Here is a 17,704-nt window from a genome sequence, read left to right on the forward strand (position 1 = left end):
TCTATTCTTGTGGGTGTAAACCTATTGAAAGTAGGATCTTCAGTTAAGGCATGACCCAGGATGGGTCTTTACCCTCTGGAATCCTTTAAATGGGATGGGGAGAGAGAGAGAGAGAGAGAGAGAGAGAGAGAGAGAGAGAGAGAGAGAGAGAGAGAGAGAGAGAGAGAGAGAAAGAAAAGCAAGAAGCTAAAAGCAGTGAAACCCAGGAGAGAAGGAAGAGGGAGAGATTAGCAGATGCTGCCAAATGCCTTGCCATGTGACAGAGAAGCCCGGGATCACCAGCGGCCAGTGTTTAGGAAGAAAGCAGCACCTTGATTTGGACATTTTCTCAGCTTCAAACTTTAAACTAATAAATCCTCATTGTTTAAGCCAACTCATTTTATGGTACCTGTTTTCAGCAGCTAGGAAACTAAAACACCTGGTCTAATAATTCCAAAATCTCTGCCATACCTGAGTCCAGTTCTTGTGCTTGCTCTGTTTCTTCAGATTGTGTATTTTATTAACTTTTAGCATGCCTTGTATTTTTTTTTTTTAAACAGGACGTGATGTATTGAGTAATAGGAACTGAGATATGTAGGTCTTCAGTATGAGGTTTTATATTTATCTGGCCAGGAGTAGGTTGTGTTTACTGTTTGCTGTAGCTGTAGTTGTCTAAGGCTTCAGTTTCCTCAGTGCCCTTGCTTTTGTCTTCCCTGTTGTCTTTGGGTTTCCTTAGAGACTCCTTCTTAAATAGAGTTTGAGCCTTGCAGTTCTTTCAGCTAAAATCTACTGTTATTATATAGAAGCCCTGTTGATGTGGTGGCAAAGTGCATAGGGAAGAGACACATTCTATCATTTTTTAGTGAGCCTCTGTCCCTGGGCACAAGTGCCTCTCAGCAAGTTTTTTTCCCCTTTAGGAGAGTCAGGAAGGCTAGAGGGGCCTGGAGTTGGGTCATTTCCTTCCTCCAAGTTGTATAAAGCTCAGGTGAAGTCTTCTCCCTTGCTGGGTAGGCCTTTATTGTGGAGAATGCTCTGGGCGTGTTTCACAATAGTTACTTTCGCCCTCCCCCTGGCCATACATGAGGAGATTCTTTCCTTAATTTCACTAAGAACCTAGCGAGGTTATCAGAAGTAAATCCCATTAAAATATGGTGGCTCCCTTAGACTGGGCCCTCAGGAGTTTTTAACTCTCAAAATAGTCTACACTCAAACTCTGTTACCATTTAAGTATTCCTTCTGGTTCCTGGCCCCAGTGTTTCTGCTTCAGGTAAGCTTATCTGTATCCTCTATATTCATCTGTCCCTACAGTTTTTGGGGTGGCAGTTTGCTCTGTGACCTCAATTCTCTGAGGAATGTTAAGAGAAATCATTGATTTTCAATTATTCATCTTTTCTCTTATTGTAAGGTGGCTGAGATTTTAATAGGAATTGTGCTAAATCTGTAGCTTAATTTGGGAGTATTGTCATTTTAGCAATAGTAAGTCTTCCAATCCATGAACACAGGATGTCTTTCCCTTTATTTAGGTTTTCTTTCATTTTTTTTCAAGAATATTTTATATTTTTCAGTGTATCTTTGCTTACTTTTGTGCTGCCCTGGCTCAACTGTTGCAGGGCTGAAGAGTTAAGATATGAGATGGATTGCAGGGGTTGCCAATGTTTCCTAAACAAGGGTGAGACCAGGAGTCTCCTGGAATGACCCAGGCTGGTGCTGGACAACTACCAAAGGGCCTCCATGCTGAAATGCTGGGTGCAGCTACTGTAAGCACGCGCTTGGCACTGTTCCTGCCTGGCCACTCACTGACTCTCAGCTCTTGAATGCTGAGATGGAGAGTCTCTCAGGCTAGTTGTTCCAGGAAAGCATCTTCTTCTTGGGCCAGCCTTGGATCAGCAGCCCCAGGGACCCTGAAGTTCAGCTCTGTCTGCCCTTGGAATTTCTCTTGCCAGGAAGAACAAGGTGTCTTCTCCAGGAATGTCATTGGCAGAGAGGGCAAGAACCATGCAAATTATATTTCTAAGCCCTTTCCTAATCATATCAAAGTCCTTTGCAAGGAATCTTCTGGCCTAACTGGAGTTTGATAATTATAAATTAATTCTAGCAGAAATGCTGAATGTAGGAAAGCAAGTTAGAGCAAATTTGTTTCATATTAAAGCCATGGCCAGATCATCATGAACCTTCAGGGTATTTATTTTTCCATCAGCTCCTCCCTGCTTCCCCCACCTCCCTCTGTGGCCTGGCTGAGCTGGAGACTCGCCTAATACAAATAACTGCATTAAAATAAAATCATGCAAAAGCTCAGGGGAACATGCCTGAGTAATGGAGAAGATAATAAGCTTGGACAAGCACCCCAGTACTCTCCTCTTACTCCCTCAAGGCAGGCGCAGGTTCACAACTGATTTGGGAAACTTCTAACAGTAAACAGGAGAGAAACTAGAGCTTAAGTGGTTGAAGAAAAAAAAATAATGTACCAGATCCTATCACTTCATAATCCTCAGTCAGAGATCTTCAATCTCTGAAGTAATTTTCATTTTCTGACTTATGATGGGGGCAGCGGGGGGAGGCAGTGGGTATTGAACAAAACAAAAAGAGAAAGTGGTGGAAAGTAAACCAACACAGAGGTGGCTGCGTTCACTCCTTCCTCCCTTCCTTCCTTTTCATTCATCAGACATCTGAGCGCTGACTCTCTCCTAGGCATTGTGCCAGCTGCTGGAGATGCAGAGATGGGGTGGGGGGTGGGGAAACAACCTAGTCCCTGCCCTCGAGTTGCTCACAGTGTCAGGGGGAGGCAGATGTGTTGCCAGGTAAGCCACACTACCACCAAACTAGGCGTTTCCAAGAGTCTGCAGCTTACCACTCCTTCCCCTCAGCTTGGGTTGGGCCAAGGGACAGGCGGTTGTCATCTCACCTCTGCCTCCAGGAGCTGGAAATTAGGATTATTAAATTCACCACTTAAAAAAAAGAGAAAATGAAATGAAGGAAAGAGAGGAGAAAGAAGGGGAGAGGAAAGCAGGGAGGGAAGGAAGAAGAAAGGGAAGGGGAGAGAGAGGAAGGGAGAATGTCTTCCCCTATAAGATGACTTTTCCCAGTCCTTTGGAATGGAGACAATTCCTTGGACATACAGTCAGGCTTCAGGGTTGAGGTTGATAATCAGGAGATCCTGAAGAAAAGCCAAGAAGAGTGTCTGAAAGGTAGTTTGTTCTGCTGCTGCCAATAACATGGAGCTCCTCCCTGCCTGCCTTCCCAAGAGATGGTGAAAATAAGAAGAGGGTAGCTGAGAAGGGTCTTAGTGTGTGCAAGAGAAGCATCAGGGGACACCGCTCTCATGCCAGCAGCAACAGCAGCATTCCACTGTGCAGTTGTTTGGGGATAGCTGGGGGCTGGTTTAGCTAATTACGCCCCCTCAATTCTATGGTTTTTATCCTCGGGCAGGATGACTGTTTTCAGCTCCTCCAGGACCTGGGTTTTTGGTGAGAGTCATCCCTCACATCTTCTCTCAGTGTGAAATGGATTGCTGCATTTCCAGGGCTTAATTGTCTGCACCAGCTAAAAGCACTCTGCCGGTAATGAAAATACATCCACTCTTTTTATCAAGAAAAAAAAGATAATAACTCAGCCAGCTTTAGCTTACATTTTATTGAACATCAGCCCAGCTTGTTTCCAAGGACATCTCTGATATAAAGCACCGAAGGCTACAGGGGGTTTGGGGGTGCTGAGAAAAGACCTGGGGGAATGATGGGTGAGACGGTGCCCTCTTTACCCCCTCAGAGGACACAGCTTTCCAAAACCAGAGCTATCCATTCCCAGGAGCTGGAGGACGTGACTACTGAACATTTTAAACTCTTGTATCCCATATGGAAGAACAACAACAGCAATTATAATAACCGTGGTGCTTCACAGTTTTCAAAGGACTTGCCAAATTATTCTTATTTGATCCTTGCAAACTCCCTGAAGGGCTAGCAGGGCAGACACTTCTGTATCATTTTTATAGATAAAGAAAGTGAGGGAAGTGACTTAGTGTCATCAGCTGGTGGTAGAGTCAGTGTCTGATACCTGAGCTGGCAGTTTCCACGACTTCTTACCCAGAGGTTTTGTCGATCCTGGATGGAGGACTGTTGGGGGGGGCGGGTAGGGGAGAGGGGAGCAGAGCGTGCGGAGGGTCCCTTGTACAGTGGGGCAAGGCCTTTAGAGATTTATGCAGTTAGGAAAGATTACCTTTGAAGAACCTTAGACAAGCTCTGAACCACCTCAGTTCCACTCCATAGCCTTCTCTTTCACCAGCACTCCAGTCACGCTGACCTCCTGAGGCCAATGTTCCTGATCACCTACTTACAGCCAGCTGTTCCCCACTTCTTCCTTGCTCAGAGAACCCGGGTTTTGCTCTCAGAAGCCTAGTTATTGTCAGAAGTCTGGAGCACAGGTTCTTCAGTGAAGTTCAGTAGAGGGCAGGTCTCCCCTGTGCTCCACTGTAAACCAGTCTTAGTAATTACGTTCCCCTTGCCAGGGATGAGCTTAGGAATGGGCATGTGATGAAACTTGATTATCTTATGAAATGTAAAGGGAAACGTGTACAGAATCTTGAGAAGGGTTTCCTTGGTCTGAAAAGAAAAGGGTTTGCCCTCTTCTTTTCTGCCGCTGGACACTGTATAAAGATGGAGGATGTTGCGTAAGATTGGAGCTTCAGTAGCCATCTTGGACCTGGATGGAAGTCAGCCCAAACGAGTACCTAAGCTGAAAGGAGATGGTCTGACCCTTGGTGCTGCTGATTTGTTAAATTATTGATCCATAGAACACCCGCCTCTGTCAGGCTTCTTTTTGTTGTATAATAAAACTTCTTCTCTTCCTTTATACTAAAAGTGTACTCAAGAATCCATCTCCTTTCTGTTTCTCATACTCTCCAAGCATGTTCTCATCTCTGAACCTCTTTACCTGCTGTTCCTACTGTCAAGAGCTTTTCTACTGGATGTTCACACAGCTCTCTCCTCATCATTCGGGCCTCAGCTCAAATGCTACTTCTCCAGAGAGACCTTTCATGAATCACTTCACCTAAGCCAGTTTTCCAGTCACTATGCTTTCTTTTCTACATTTACTGGTCTCAGAAATCATCTTTTTATTTATTTGCCTGTTTTGCTTATCAGAGTGTCATCTCCATGTAAGTCAGAAATGTGCCTGGCTTGCTCGCCACTGTACTCCCAGCACCTGGCAGGGTCCTGGTATGTAGACACTCAGGAAACATTTACTGCATGAGTAAAAAAAAAAACCCAGGGACAGTCTCACCATACAGCTCCCCCATTCCCTTCTCCCCTGTGACTAGGCAGTGTGTCTGTACCCTTGGCCTTTTGCCAATTCCTTTTACAAAAATCTAAATCTCAAGACCAGAAAGAAATAAAGAAGGCAGCAGAGAAGAAAAACATTATAAAAGCAAGATTATTTTATGCTTAAATGTAAAAGGAGAGCAGGCTGATTGCATAACATATGTAGATTTATGCAAATTACCATGCAAGTTAAATAGGGGAGGTTTGAAGTGGTGGGAAGTCCAAATCTCACGTTTGGTGTGTTTTCCTTCTCTATGGGAAGTGGTCTCAACTTCTCAGGCTCAGAAAGTAGGGTGCTGGCATACAGGGGGAAGAAACCCAATCGAAAGTTACACAAGTAAAAAGGAATTTAATTTGGTTGTTGGGTTTTTCTAAGAGACAGAAATAAAATTCTTTCCATTTATCCATGGTAAATATTATAAATAGAAAGCATGAAACTCTATATTTGGTTTTCTATAATAAGCAAATAAGATTACAGGGGTAGAGGGGGAAAGGAAACAGGAAAAGAAGAGCAAGGGCAAGAGGCCAAGACAAAACCCCCAAGTTGCCCAAAGCCTAGAGGCAAGAACCTAATCCATGGAATAATTCTATATATTAATAGGAGAAAAAACAAACAAAAGCAGACCTCTGGTTTAAAAAATAAAAGGATATACATTTTCAGAGTTTGTTTTAAAACTGTTTAAAGTCGTACCTACGGGATAAAGGGTCCTCATTCATTTGTTCAGCAACTGTTTTTTGAGTCCCCATGTCCCAAGCCTTGAAGAGGTATTGGGGAACATCTGATGTGGGCACAGAACCTGCCCTCACGGAGCTGACATTCTATCCAGTTCTCTTCTAATTTGCAATGAGGAAAACACTCCTTAGAAGGAAAAAATCTTTCATCTCATTCCACAGAGGAAAAGGTCCACTTTAAGGAGTGCCACATTGTGGGGTCCATGTGGTGCTACTGAGGACTTAAGGGCCCTGCGCAGATTTCCCAAGGCCAAGCATCAGTGGGATTGCCTTGCAATGATCGCAAGGGGAGGCTGAGCTGATGTGGTGAGTTTTCTGGGAGATTACCGATTTCAGACAGTTTGCACCAATATCCTCTTGTCACCAGCTTCTCCCTATCCTCTTGTCCACCGTCAGCACCCATGAGTTTCTGTTACCACAGTTGCCTCCTGACTGGTGTCGCTGCTCCCGCTGCTCCCAAACCTTGCCTCCCCCTGTCTGTTCTCCACACAGCAGCCACAGTGGTCCTGTTAAAATGTATGGCAGAGCTTGCTCTTCTCTGCTCCAACACACTGCTGGTTTCCTGTTCACTCAGGAATGAACCGAAGTCCCTACAAAGGCCTAGCAGGCCCTAAACCCCAATCTTCCTCTCCTTCTCCTTCCTGTTCCTCCACAGACCGTCAGGCTGCGCACTCGGCGCGCTCTGCCCGAGCACTGCCCTGCTCCCCACAGCCCCCATGGCTCTCTGTCTCACCTCTTCAGGCTGTCACCTCATGGAGGCCTTCCCCAACTATCCTACTCAAAATCTCAAACCCCTCTGCCCTCCATAAGCCGTATCTTCTTTCCCCACTTTATTTTTCTCCATGGCTCTTATCGCTTTCTAAGTTATTGCATGTTTTACTCATTTGTCTTGTTTACTGTCTGTCCCTTCCACCCCTGCCTGCAGAATATAAGCTCCCTGAGAGCAGGGGTTTTCATCTGTTTCATTCAATTGACAAATTAGGCACTTTTAAAAAAGCATGTGTTGGCATCCTTTTATTTGAATAAATTTAGTTTTACGGAAAAAAGTGACAACATTGTTTTCGTTTTTGTCATTTTACAGAGAAACTGAAAATGCCATCAGAGGCTCAGCCTGGTCCTAACGCTGATGTTTGGGAAGCCCTGGCCCGGGGGCTCTAAGTCCCTGGTGACAAAGCCCGGCTCCCATCCGCACAGCCAGCCCCAGGAGGGGTGGGCCCTGACTGGCACTCAGCTCTTATCAGCTAGATGCCTGAGCAGCAAATACCAGAGCCTCCGCCTAAACGTAGGCAGATTTACTTTGCAGACGGTGAGGATGCGTTTTAATTTGTTGATGTGAAATCTTAATTGAACTAAACTGCTAGAGGTAGTCTCTGTTCTCTGTCATAGTCTTAATTTAGTTGGCAAAACAAGATATCATTAGAGGAAAATTACAAGCAAAGGCGCAGTGCCCAGAGGGTTTTAGGGAACACACTTCTGGGGTGGAGGTGGGGTGGCATGTGGCTGCCATGAACACAAACCCCATCCATACAACTAGGATGAAAACTTGGCTTTCCAAAGACACTCCAGTGGTGTCACGAAGGATCAGACATACGAGCCCTCCCACAGCTGCCAGGCTAAACACTGCTCCTGCTCATGTACTCGATGCTGTATTTTTAGTGTTAGAGCCGGAGGAGAGGGGAGAATTTCTTACCCAAAAGTACAGAAGTGTGGGAGGTGCCAACTCTATCACTCAATTGCTGAGGGACCTTGACAGGTCGCTTCCCCTGCCTGGGCCTCTGTTCCTCCATCTGTGCATCGAGGAGGTTGGAATCCAAGTCCCTGAAGGTGCCATCACCAGCATACCCTGTGTGACTCTTGCAGACTCCCAGGCTTATGTCAGGGCCCAGCCTCTTGCCGACCAAATCCCAGCTATGCAATCTACCCAAGTACTTGGCCGTGGCATATGCTCACATCACTGGCCTTGCTGCCCCTACAGAAAGGGGGCCGGGCTGCAGGCCTTTCACTAAAGTGGCCTCATTTCTAACCCACAGAACCACAGGTTGTGATTGCCTTGCTCTGGGAGAGGACCTTAGGAGCGAGTCTCTTGGTGACAGATGCCCATCTCACCCCTTTCCCATTTCCTGCTCACAGGGGCCTCCTACACATGCTGCTCACCCCACCCCAGCAAACTCTGTGCACCAGGCCTGCCCATGTCTGGAGAAACTCTTGCCAGGGCCTTGCTCCAAGCTCACCCTTACTGCAGCACCCCAGACAGGCTGAGGCAAGTCACCAGTGGCAGATGGCAGGAACTGGGCTCCCTGGGCAATCCAGCTCTGAGTCCTGTACTATCTTATTCCAAGAAACACCTCTACAAGGGAGTTCCCAGAAGAGTGACGCAGGCCTTGGTATCTCCCTCTGAAACCCAGCTGAAGAAGTGCTGGGGGCAACTTCCGTGGGGGACGGTTTCCTGAGCTCGCGGATCCTCACCCTTGTGATTCACTGGCTAGAACAGGAGGGTCGCAGGTCCCAGTCACCTGCGTTTAGTCATGAGCTCTTTCTCATGTAAGTGCCAGGAGGCTAGGAAAGAAGCAATTCCATATAGAAGAAGGAGTGCAACCTGCAGTGGTAGCCATCTGGCAAATCCCTTCTGTTCTTGGAGACTTTCTGCCTCTATCCAGTGGCAGATGATAATATTGACCTCAGAGAACTGCTATGGGAAATGAGACAACACAAAGCTTCTAGATGCCAGGCACTGTGTCTGGTCCATAGTGTGTGGACCAGAGTGCACAAGTGGCAGCTGTTGGTACCATTATTATCATTAAAATCCTAGCACAGGGTCTGGCATCCAGAATGTGTCCAATAAGTGGAATTGTGCTTGTCATCCACCAGAGGACACGCAAGGCTACAGAGGTCCTTTCAACTCTTCGGAGATGGTGGCAAACTCTAGATCACAGAGACACATCCCTGAGATTCCTCTCTCCCTGAATTTTTCTGCCTTGCTCTGCTTCCCCCTCAGTCTGTGAGAAGGCCAAAGGCCAAGGTCACAGAAACTCAGTGTTTTTGTTTCCTGGGTTGCTCAAGAAATATCATACAATGGGTCAACTTAAAAAATGGGAATTTGTTCACTCATAGTTTTGAGACTAAGAGAAAATTCAAATCAAGACATCATCAAGGTGATACTTTCTTCATAAAGACTGGCATTCTGGGACTGGCTGCCAGTGATCCTTGGTCCTTGACTCCTCTGTTACATGAAAATGCACATGGCGGCCTCTCCTGTCCTCTCTCTTTTCCTGGTTCTGTTGAATTTTAGTTTCTGGCTTCTGGTAGATCCCTCTGAATCTCATTTTACCTATAAAGGACTCCAGTAATAAGATTAAGAACCATCCTGAGGTGAGCCACACCTTAACTGAAGTAGCCTCATTAAAACGTCCTACTTACAATGGGTTCACACCCACAGGAATGGATTAAGTTTGAGAACATGTTTTTCTGGGGGTACATACAGCTCTAAGTTCTCCCATTCCAATAGCTATTTGATGGAGTAATGCCATTTGGGAGATAAACTGTGAGCTCTGCCTTTTTCCATCCTTGGTGGGGGCTGGAAATGGCTTTTTTTTTTTTCCATCACAGGATGGAAAGATTGAGGGTGCTTACTTTATCTGTTTATTTATTTTAAAGATTTATTTATTTTTTCTCACCCCATCATTGTTTGCATTTGCTGTGTCTGTTTGTTGTCTGCTCATCTTCCTTTAAGGAGGTCCCGATTCCGCGACCTCCCATGTAGGAGTGAGGCACCTAATTGCTTAAGTCAACTCCACTCTCTGCTTTATTGTATCTCTCCTTGTGTTTTCCTTCTTGTGTCACTTGTTGTGTCAGCTCACCATGCCAGCCCATCACTTCAGCTCACTGTCTTGCTTATCTTGTTTAGGAGGTACCGGGAACCAAACCTGGGACCTCCCATGTGGCAGGTGGGAGCTCAGACACTTGAGCCATATATGCTTCCCAGAGGGTGCTTACTTTAAATGCATCATGACTTCTTGTACAGAAAGGGCCTGGACTTAGGGCCAGTCTTCCTTGGGGCAAGGTCCTTCATACCAGTGTTTTGGTAGACATTGGTGAACTCAGCCCTTGATTAAACAGGACTCTTTACTGAATGTGTCAGAAACCTCACTGAAACACTAATACAAATGGGAATGCATTGGCTCCCAGATTGGAGAGGATTCTGGTGAAGGGTCAAAAGAAGGTAGAGCTTTGAGAACAAAGGCCAGAGACATGCAGGGGTATACTCTGTCTCCCAGGAAGAAAATAGAACCTGGAGGTGAGGTAGAGACTGGGCCCACTTTATGTTGGGAGGTCAGAGAAGGACAGTCATGGGCAGATGGATGGATTGGGCAGCTCTAGGCAGAGGTGATAGCCAGTGCGAAGGTCCTAAGGCAGGAATGAGCTTGTTCAAGGAACAGAAGAAAGTCAGTGTGGCTGGAGAGCAGTGAGCCAGGAGGAGAGCGGTGAGAGATGAGGACCAAGAGGGAGGCTGGGACCAGATCATGAAGGATGTTATAGGCCAAGATAAGGATTTTTAAAATTTTATTCAAAGGATTATGGGGGAAGCCATTGGAGGTTTGTTTTTTTAAATAAATTTTATTGAAGTAAGTCATTCATACATAAAAATACATAAACAATAAGTGTATATTAAAAGTGAACTTACAAAACAAACATGCATATCATCATACAGGGTTCCCATACATCTCCCCACCACCAACACCTTGCCTTGTTATGAAATATTTGTTACAAACTATGAAAGAGTCAAAATATGACTACTAGGAAGCAGATGTGGCTCAAGCATGTAGCACATGGGAGGTCCCGGGTTCAGTTCCCAGTGTCTCCTAAAGAAGACAAGCAAGTCAGTGAGCTGTCCTGATGGGCTGGCACAGCGAGATAACACAATAGAGCTACAGTGAGATGATGCAAAAAAGAGATGCAAGGAGGAAACACAACAAGACACGCAATATGTGGGAGCAAAGGTGGCTTAAGCCTTTGGGTGCCTCTCTCCTACCTGGGAGGTCCCAGTTCAGTTCCCCATGCCTCCTAAAAAGAAGACAAGCAGACAGTGAACAGACACAGAGAGCAGACAGCAAGCGCAAACACGGGGGGTCAGGGAGAAATAAATAAAATAAATCTTTTTTAAAAAATTACTACCAGCTATAGCCCATATCTTATATTTGGTGTATTTTTCTCCCAACCCACCTGATTATTAACACCCTATCTTAGTATTATACATTTATTGTTCATGAGAGAGCATTCTCATATTTTTCCTGTTAACCACAGTCCATCTTCCACCCCTGGATTCCCTGTGTTGTACAGTCCATTGGTGGGTTTTAAACAACAGAGGGATTTAATCTAATTTATGTTTTTAAAAGAACACTCTGGTTGCTATGTAGAAAGGAAGCCAGGGGTTGAGGTAGAAGCAGGTTTGTGTGGAAAGGCTAGGAAAAGAGCAGGTTTGGACAGGGGTTGGGGAGAAGAGCTCTGGTCATATTAAATTTGAGACATCAGATGGGGAGTCAAGTTGGCTGATAGGTACATGTATTATTTTTCTAGGGCTGCTGTACCAAATGTCCATAAATTGGGTGACTTAAAACAATAAAAATTGATTCTCTCAGAGTTTAGGAGGCTAGAAGTTTAACATCATGGTATTGGCAGGGCCATGCTTCCTCACCTCCTCCAGCTTCTGGTAGCCCCAAGTGTTCCTTTGCTTGTGACAGCATCACTCCAATCTCTGTTTCCATCATCACATGGCCATCTTTTCTCTATGTGTTCTGTGTCTGTGTGTCCAAATTTCCTTTTTATTGTAAGGACACCAGTCATTGGATTTAAGACTTACCCTGATCCAGAATGACCTCGTTTTAATTTAGTTACATCTGCAAAGACACTATTTCCAAATAAGGCCACATTCTGAGGTTCTGGATAGACAAGACTTTTGGAGGAAAGGAGACACTCTTCAACCCAGTATAGTACATAGGCTGAAACTCAGGGCAGAGGTCTAGTTTGGATTAATTTGGCAGTATGGAAAAATAGTCATGAGACTAGCTGTAGATAGAGAAGTGAAGGGGAACTAAACTCAGCTCTGGGACTTTCCAGTATTTATTGGTTTGGTAGAAGAGAAGGAGGAGGCAGAGGAGACAGAGAAGTGGCCAGTGAGGGAGAAAAAATAGGACTGTGCAGTGAGTGTCCTGGAAGCCAGAAGGAACGCATGGTTCAAGAGGGAAGGAGGGGAAACGGACTTTGGCCCAGTGGTTAGGGCGTCCGTCTACCATATGGGAGGTCCGCGGTTCAAACCCCGGGCCTCCTTGACCCGTGTGGAGCTGGCCATGTGCAGCGCTGATGCGCGCAAGGAGTGCCTTGCCACGCAAGGGTGTCCCCCGCGTGGGGGAGGCCCACGCGCAAGGAGTGCGCCCGTGAGGAAAGCCGCCCAGCGTGAAAAGAAAGAGCAGCCTGCCCAGGAATGGCGCCGCCCACACTTCCCGTGCCACTGACGACAACAGAAGCAAGACAAAGAAACAAAGAAGACAAAGAAACAAAATGCAGCAAATAGACACCAAGAACAGACAACCAGGGGAGGGGGGGAAATTAAATAAATAAATAAATCTTTAAAAAAAAAAAGAGGGAAGGAGTAGTCAGTTGTGTTGAAAAGGATGAGGACTGAGAAGTAGCTCTTGGATTCAGCAACAAGCTGAATTGGTGACCACACTAGGACAGTTACTGAGGAGTGGTAGGGATGGAAACTGTGACAATTTGAAGCTGGGAGGACCCAAGAAGTTCATGTCCTTAGAGCTAATCCCTTCCTGTGGGTGTGAACCTATTGTAGGTGAGACCTTTTGATTAAGTTATTCCAGTTAAGAGACTTTGATTAGGTTACTTCAGAAAGGCTTGACCCAGGGTGGACCTTAATCCTCTTACTGGAATCCTTTGTAAACAAGATGGATATGGAGAGCCAGACAGAAAGAGAGAAACCCAGGAGCTCAGAGGGGAACCCACCAAAACTGAGAAAGCCATGAGAGCAAGAAGCTGAAATCAGTAGAACCTGGGGAGAGAGAAAGCCACAGAAGGAACAGCCAGAAGCTGAGAGCAACAGAGCCTGGAGGAGAAGGCAGAGACTAGCAGATGCCACCATTGTGCCCTGCCATGTGACAGAAATCCAGGGTCACCGGCAGCTGTCTTTGGGGAGAGAATTTCAACTGGTGCCTTGATTTGGACATTTTTCTCAGCCTCAGAACTGTAAGCTTATACATTAATAAATTCCCATTGTAAAAGCCAACCCATTTTTGGTATATTGCTTTGGCAGCCTTTAGCCAACTAAAAGAGACACTCATCTAGAGTGGCTGAAGAGAGAATGTAAGGGGAAGAAGTGAAGGAAGTAATGATATACAACTATTTCAAGAAGCTTTGCTGAGAAGCACAGTAGAGAAAGCAGGTAGCAATTAGAGAGGGAAATGGAGTTATGGGAAGGCTGTTTATTTATGTCCTCAAGCTGGGAAATATTAGAAAACTTTTGTATGCTAATGAGCATGTTCTAGTGCATCAGGTGGCCCTCAGTGGGAGCAGGTATGCTCAGTCACTGAAAAAGAAAGGAAGGCAAATCCTCTGGGTACAGATGCAGGTAGGTAGATGGAACTGGTGCTAGGAAAATGAGGGAGGTCCTGTCTGATTGCTTCTATTTTCTCCATGAGATATGAGGCAAGGTCATTAGCCAAAGGTGAAGGGTGAAGAGACAGGAGATGCTTGAAGAGACAGGAGAAGGTAGGAAATAGACTTTTTTTTTTTTTTTTTTTTTGAGATATCAGGGCTGGGGATTGAACCTGGGACCTCTTAATTGGGAAGCCAGCGCTCAAACACTGAGCCACATTGGCTCCTCTGAGTTGGTTGTTTCATTTGTTTGCTCATTATTTGCTTTTGTTTTTTCATGTTTTTCTTTTTTAAGATTTTTAAATTTCTTTTTAATTTATTTTTCTCCCCTTCCCCCCTTCCTCCCCATTGTCTGCTCTCTATGTCCATTCACTGTGTGTTCTTCTGTGTCCGCCTGCATTCTTGTTAGGCAGCACCAGGAATCTGGGTCTCTTTTTGTTGCATCATCTTGCTGCATCAGCTCTCCATGTGTGCGGTGCCACTCCTGGGCAGGCTGTGCTTTTCACGCAGGGTGGCTCTCCTTGTGGTGTGCACTCCTTGTGCATGGGGCATCCCTATGTGGGGGATACTCCTGCATGGCACAGCACTCCTTGTGCATGGGCCAGCTCACCACATGGGCCAGGAGGCCTTGGGTATCGAACCCTGGACCCCCTATATGGTAGGCAGATGCTCTATCAGCTGAGCCACATCCGCTTCCCTGCTTTTGTTTTTAGGAGGGACAGGAGATCGAACCCAAGACTTCCCATGTGGGACTCAGGCACTCAATCACTTGAGCCACATCTGCTCCCTAGGAAATAGAAATTTTTAAGAGTGGGAAGGTGAATATATTAGAGAAGTGTAGAAGGATTGAAGAGCAGTGTTAAGTAAGATTTCCCATTCACACTTGGGACTCTTTCTAGACATCTTTATTCTGGGTGTGCACCTTTTCTCAGGAGAGGACTCTGGTTGGCCCTGTTTAAGTAATTTGCCTACCTCAGGTCCAGCTGTCATGTCCAGAGGATAAGATACTGACTGGCCAGACTTGGGTCACATGCCTACCCCTGTAACCAGGAGCGGTGTTGGTGCTATGATCAGCAGTCCCTCCAGAACCACACAGAATATGCATTGGGGAAGGAGAAGCTCCTCAAAAAAGCAGGGATGTGAGGTAGACAAAAAGCAACAGATGTCCACTCTCCCCTACTGCTCTCACAGGGTTGTCCTGAGGCCAAGTGAGACAGTGTCTGCAAAATTGCATTGTCACTGGGAAGCAGATGTGGCTTAAGCAGCTGGGCACCTGCGTACCACATGGGAGGTCCTGGGTTCGATCCCTAGTGCCTCCTAAATAGGACGAGCAAGACAGCAAGCTGATGCAACAGGCTGGTGTGGTGAGCTGGCACAAAATGACACAATGAAGAGACACAATGAGAGACACAAAAGCAGGGAGCAGAGGTAGCTCAAGCAATTGGGCACCTCCTTCTTACCTGGGAGGTCCTGGATTCCATTCCCAGTGTCTCCTAAAAAAGAAGATGAACACACAATGAACAGACGCAGAGAGCAGACAGCGAGCGCAAACAATGATGGGGGAGGGCTGGGAGAAATAAATAAATTTTTAAAATCTTCCACAGCTCTACACAAGGTGAAGGATTATTAGTACAGTAACATGTAGTAAATGCTGGACTCATTTATTCATTTGCTGACTCGGTAAACAGTTGCTGCGCCTCTAGGTGAGGTTTTGTGCTAGGTTCATGAGGGATAAGAGACAAATCATGAATCAGATGTGATCCTCCCCATCAAGGGACTTAGGGTTTAATGTTTGCCAGGTTTTGCTGTGATGACAACTCCCAAATCATCATGGTTTATAACCACGAAGGCTCATTTTTGGCTCATCAGCTGCAGGTTAGTTATGGCTCTGCCCCAAATGTCTTCTTCATTCTAGCACATGCTGTTCTCATGACAGAGGGTAAACAGGGCAATGGCAGAACCATGTGATAGCTCTTTAAGCTTCTACTTGGATAACTTCCTTCTCATTCAGTTGGCCAAAGTAAGTCATATGGCCAAATTGGATAACAATGGGGTGGTGAAGTATCCTCCACCCAGGGAGGTATTAAAAGGCACATGGCAATGTATAAGAAACTATCAGGGAAGCGGACTTGGCCCAGTGGTTAGGGCATCCGTCTACCACATGGGAGGTCCAAGGTTCAAACCCCGGGCCTCCTTGACCCGTGTGGAGCTGGCCCATGCGCAGTGCTGATGCACACAGGGAGTGCCCTGCCACGCAGGGGTGTCCCCCGCATAGGGGAGCCCCATGCGCAAGGAGTGCACCCCACAAGGAGTGCGCCCCGTAAGGAGAGCCGCCCAGGGCGAAAGAAAGTGCAGCCTGCCCAAGAATGGTGCCCCACACACAGAGAGCTGTCGCAACAACAACAAAAAAGAAACACAGATTCCCGTGCCGCTGACAACAGAAGCGGACAAAGAAGAAACAGCAGAAAATAGACACTGAGAACAGACAACTGGGGCAGGGGGAAACGGGAGAGAAATAAATAAATAAATCTTTTAAAAAAAAGAAAAGAAACTATCATACTTTTACAGAGAGAGGATGTGAATAATTGGGGAAAATAATATAATCAACACAAAGGGGTAGAAGTACATGAAAGTCCATCATACAAATAGAAAAGAGTTCAAAGTCCTGTGATCCAGAGGATTAGGGATTTAGAGGTGGAGAGCAATTGTTTACAGTTCAAGAGATCAGAGAAGCCTTCCTGGAGGAGGTGACTTTTGAGATGGGTCTTGAATAATACTTAAGGAACTGTACAGGTATAGAAGAAGGCGGCATTTTAGCAGAGGGAATGGCATATAGAATACTTGGAGAATGGTGGATGGTTTAGTTAGCCTAAAGCATAGGAACTGGGAAGAAATAATAGAAGGATGGTAAAAATGAGATTCTGTGCCATTCTCCAAGAGGACACAGAGGCTCGCTCTCCTACCCAATAATCCAGCTGTCCAGCCATAGGGTCCTGGACTGGGGAAGTGTCTGCAAATTGCTAGTCACCAAGTTCAAAGCAGGTGAGTCTTTGCCTAGACTCTCCTGCCCTTTCTAGCTTGGTCAAGCCCAGGCCTGGCCCAAGGTCAGATTCTCTCTTCTATCAATTTTTGTTCAAAATCTTGTTGGGAGTTATGCTCCCAATGTTCTAGAAAGGTTTCTGGGGGTTTTCTGTTTGTTTTCTCTGCTTGCCTCAGCCAGACTGGTATCCAGGGGACATTCTCATGTAGAAAACCCGGATGGGAAACCCAGACAGATCTCCATGAGACCTTCCCAGAGGCAGGGAGATGGTCAAGATGACCTGGTGCAGCGCCCGTCCTGACAATGTAAGCCTTAGTCCTCACCATGCTGCCTTCTCTCTTTCACTGCAGCAATAAAAGGAGCTGTTTTGTCTTGTTTTGTTTTGCTTAGAAAGAGATTCCAGAATTTATTTTGTTCATAATGTCATAAAAGAAAAATATAATAGCTCTTTATAGTAGCATGTATTACAGTATGAATTTCATTGTCTTTTTGGATTCAGCTTATTATTACAGCAATGATTTGGGTTAAATGTTTACATAACAGAAACATTCTGTTTCTTATTATGTGATAAGAATGAGATGATCAGTAAAATTAATTTTACAGAAATCTTGTTTGCTTTGTCATTATCAAATACAGTACACAGATGGGAAAAGCTTTGTGAGAGTGAGTCCTGGCTTGTTGGAATTAATGCCTGCCACTCAGTGGTCTGATTGATACTGGCCCTGGGCAGGTTTGCACTTTTTTATTTTCTGGAGGTAACAGAGATTGAATCCAGAACCTTGTACATGGAAAGCAGGCACTCAACTACTTGAGCAATGGCCACTCCCTAATGAGAGTTGTTTTTGGACACTTTGTCTTATTTTTAGGAGGTACTGGGGATCAAACCCAGGACCTCATACATGGGAAGCAGGCACTCCAACCACTTGAGCTACATCCATGCCCCAGGCCTGCACTTTTACTCATTGATGCCCTGCAGCCTGCTGGA

This window comes from Dasypus novemcinctus, chromosome 6, assembly GCF_030445035.2.
Source record: "Dasypus novemcinctus isolate mDasNov1 chromosome 6, mDasNov1.1.hap2, whole genome shotgun sequence".
Taxonomy (NCBI): domain Eukaryota; kingdom Metazoa; phylum Chordata; class Mammalia; order Cingulata; family Dasypodidae; genus Dasypus; species Dasypus novemcinctus.